Source organism: Tenrec ecaudatus, chromosome 7, assembly GCF_050624435.1.
Source record: "Tenrec ecaudatus isolate mTenEca1 chromosome 7, mTenEca1.hap1, whole genome shotgun sequence".
Lineage (NCBI taxonomy): Eukaryota > Metazoa > Chordata > Mammalia > Afrosoricida > Tenrecidae > Tenrec > Tenrec ecaudatus.
The window spans coordinates 104,162,673-104,167,270 of record NC_134536.1 but is presented as its reverse complement, the minus strand read 5'-3'; positions in this window follow the sequence as shown (position 1 = coordinate 104,167,270).

The window sequence follows — 4,598 nt, the reverse complement described above, 5'->3', positions numbered from 1 at the left end:
AATTAGTGTGCACTAAGATTTTTAATCATTTTTGGAAGCCCTTAGAGATATCCTAACATTCCGTAGTTCAATCACATCAAGTAATATTATATAATTGCTACCACAGTTAGTTTTACACATTCCCTTTCTTCTTGAACTCCTTAATATCAGCTCCCCTTTATCTGATTCGTTTTAAGTTTTTTTTTTTTTAAATCCATGAGTTAAATAAGTGGAAGCAGTCTAGAAAATTCCATCACAATGCCTTGACTCAGTGCCATGCAGTCTACTCTTTGACTGTATGCAGAGAACTCAGTATCTGCTCTGGGGTCAATTCCAACTCACAGGGACCCTAGAGGATCGGGCAGTGATAACTAACAGAACTGCTACCTTGCTACCGAAATATCACACACACGCACAACCACACACACACACACACACACACACACAACCACTGAAAATGTGGTCACCCCTCCATTTATGGCAACCCCGTGTATAATCAGATGAGAAGATTGTGATCTATCAAGTTTTCATGAGGTTGCTTGCTGATTTTCAGAAGTACTTTGCCAGGCCTTTCTTCCTACACTACCTTAGTATGAAAACTCCACTAAAGCCTGTTCAGAATCATAGCAGCACACAGGCTTCTGCAGATGGATGGGGAAATAGCTGTACTTGAAGTACACTACTCAGGGATAAATGCCAAGATTATTAAAAAAGAATATGAATCAAGGGCAACCACTCCCTTTACCTTATTCTCTCTAGCGTCTGTGTTAGAGTGGGGTTGCGGTCTGGGAGGCAAAAGAGTGGTTTCTCAGTCTTTGTAGAAGATGCTTTTGAAAACCAAATCTAGGATTTAAAATAGAGAAACTTTGCGGTAAAGCTTGTAAAGTTAATCTTACATAAAAATTGGTAGAAAGAAAAAGAATATTGTATTGAAATCTAAGAAGAAAAAAAATAGACTATAAGGAGGTAAAGAGAATAAAGAAAGATTATTTTCATATCGCAGGAGAGTAAAGTAGGTCCATGATAGGTGAATTAGGAATATGTAATGAGTCTGGACCCAATAGAAGAGATCAACAGTTAAAAAAAGAGAAGACTCAAACATTTCAGAGGTCTATTGCGCAACATAATCAACAAAGAAAATATTCCGTGTCCTAGTTGGGTGTAGAGATGAGTTAAACTAAAATTTGTGAGTGATCATCTAAGGTACACAATAGGAGTTCCTGGACAGAGTGGGAGAAATATATGGAACAGAAGTACAAATTTTAAAATAATAACTTTTTAAAACCTGCAGGCTTACTGGTCTGATAGAAGCTGGCAGAATCCATGAGACATCGCATAGACCTGGAACTGAACTCACCCCATGGCTCAACTTCTCATCCAAGTGACACATAGGAACAGCAACACCAGGAAAAGGTATGCTTTCCTTAGAATGCTCCACCATCGACAACCCGACGGGCAGCATCTGCCCAGGGATAAAGCTGAGAAGGCAGAGAGGGATAGGAATGGAAACGGGGAGACAGTGGAAAGAGTACTGTTTCTCTTTGGGGAATGCAGTCGGTTTCACAAATTAAAATGTATATGAATTAGTGAAAGGAAAAAATGGCTTTGTGAAAGTGCATTCAAATCACGATCAAAAGTGAAAATAAATAAATAGAAGGATCTTGTAGAAACACATCAGTACTTAGCACCTGAAAACGGAGTCAGGCTATCTGCATCATAATGAGAACTAGACTAGTAGATAGAGCTTCCACCTTGAAATTATATTTAGACTGCATCTTAATTTAAATTACATTTAGACTGCACCTGAAATTAAATTTAGTTACGCATCCAAATGAACTGAATGCATAGTGCCACTGGATGTTAAATTTTTGTTGTCACTGTTGTTGTTTTCTTAGCAATATAATTAGCCACTTTATTTTTTTTACTTTGATACTTGTTGGGAATTTATTATAAATACATTTATTACAAATAAACATGCTGTTGGACTGTTCAAGTTTAAACCAAGCATTCAAAAAGTCTCAAAAGGTGTCTTTCCGGCTGCCATTTTCCGAATACTTCTATTGTTGACTGATAATCCTCTTTCTGATTGACAAATCCTTTCTTTAGCTATTTTAATACCTTCCTTCTGACTACAGTTAAGCCGTGCTGGCCGCAGATGCTCGTGGCTTTGCACACGTCTACCCTGATGCATTCTGTGTCGAGTTAGACTTTAGCTTTCTGTTGTATCCATGTACCAACTACACTTAATCCTCTGTCAAAAAAGATTTAACAATGATCCGGAGTGGACATTGCTCTGGATCTGGAGAAGCCTGCGCACACGCCTTTTCCTCCCACTGCTATATTACTTCCTTTTCCCATTTAATCCTTACACTGTTACCCAGCTAAACTGGTCAGCACAGCCTTCAGAAGTTTCCTCTTCGCTTCATGAAAGGTTTATAATGGACTTGGCACATATATCTGCGAGGCCCATTCGGGGCTGCTAGAACATTTGCTTCTTTGCATATAATCCAGTAGAGAGCCAGAGGTGTCTGCACAAGAGTCATTACATGCAAAATTAATGGTTTACCATCTGCATGTTTTTTCATTCAAACCGAAAATAGGTTATTTTTTCCTTTTCTTTTTGAGGCCTGCAGTATAAGGTATATAAAAAAACACAGTCATGTCACTGAACAGAAAAAAAGGCCAGGTATTTTTAATTTCTGAATAGAGAGGCAACTGCCTGATTTTTCATCCTAAGATCAAATGGCAAGCAGTGCCATAAGGGAAAGGAGCCCTGCGGTCGGAGTGCCTATGTGTTGGGCTGAGATCCGAAGGGTCAGCCCTTGGAAATCACCAGCAGCTCCGCAGGGGACAGACTGTGCTTTTCTACGCTGCTCAACGCTTGTCTCAGAAATCCACTGGGGGTCGCTATGAGTCGGCAAGGACTCATGGCCGCACATTTGGTTTTGGTTTAATCATAATGTGAATTGTGAAATTTCCATATTTCAACAATTATATGTTTTAAATGGATACAGAGGATGTACGTATTTCTCTTCTAATGGAACAAACATTCCCACATGAACTTGCATTACATGTTATTTTTCTCCTGGTTAAAAAAGCAATGATTTATTCGTAGCTTAGGTATGTCCAAATATAACTTAGTCATTAGTACCTCCAAGTGTTTTTCATAGTGTCAATTTGTAAATCTGGTGTTTCTGTAGTTTAAGGCATAAAAAGAAAAAATTGCAACTACACTCAAATAGGATCTGTCAAAATCTGTATATAATATGAGAAGAAATTATGATAAAAACGGCTTTAAATTTTTAAATGATCCATAGCAGACTCAATTTTAACAAAGGATGCTATTAGTGTGTTTTTAACATTTGTGCCACATGTTATCTTTTCTTCTAACAATGGGGTTCCTCTCCTGACTCAAGTATCTATTCTTTGTCATCGCGTGGCTCTGCTTGCCTCCTTACTGGGCAGAGCTTTCTGTATTTGAAATAAATGTACAACCTATACTGTTTAATTCTTACATGATAATGATTTGTTTGATCATAAAATTTTATAAACTATTTGATCTTATTATAAAGTATAGCGCTGAAGTTGTTGAAGTCTTGATATCAATATGTGTATAGCTGTGAAAGAATTTAAAATTGATCTTTCAGTTTTTGACAAGTGACTTAATACACTAAAGAAATTTATTCTTATATTTTCACTTTTCATTACTTTTTAAAATGATTATTAAGAAGTAGAGAACGTCAACCATCATGTCTGTACCCTATTTAAATTACATATTTAAATGATTAATCTTTCAAAGGATGAACATAAGCTTATCAGGAAAATTAGGAGAAAAGTAATCATTCTGTCAAAGAATATTCTACAACAATCAGTGATTTTGTTAAAGGAACAGAATGTACAAAGGCATAGAGGCATGAGATAGTATTGCCTATTTAATCAGTGTGAGTGAGAGGAATTACATACCAGCTCAGGAATGAATTTATATGCCTTGCTAAAAACTATGGCTTTATCCAGTAGCTAATCGGAAGCCATTAGAGTGTTTTAAGCAGAGAGATATGCAATCAGACTTCATTTTAGAAAAATCCCTGGAGGAAAACCTGAAAGCTGGGTTGAAGGTAGAGAACACTTGAAGGGAAAATGATTCAGTTAAGATACTGTTGCTACAGTTAGAACAGAGAGGACAAGAATTGAACCAAAGCTGTCAAAATGAAAAGGAAGGATACATTTGTGAAATGTTATTGATAAAGATTAACTTTCAATATGTGGTATGTAATTTTAGAGGCTGAAGGAAAGAAAAGAAGGAGTTAGTATGTCTGTTATGATTCAGATTGGAAGATGTCTAAATAGTTGTGGTCTTGAGTAGGAAAAGCAGAGAAATGAGGGAGAAATATACTGTATATTATAGATACTAAGGTGCATTGTTTTCATTTACATTTTAACATTGCTGAAATGGGGGTGTGTCTTATAATCAATGGGATCTTGCCTTATAGTTGGCATCTCTTTTGTTCCTCAATAATTGATAAAGTGATGGTGCATTTCACAACCAATGACAGACTGAGCGAAGAAGTTTGCTATGGGATGTTAGGCATCTCTCCAACAGATGCTATCCTCCAATGTGA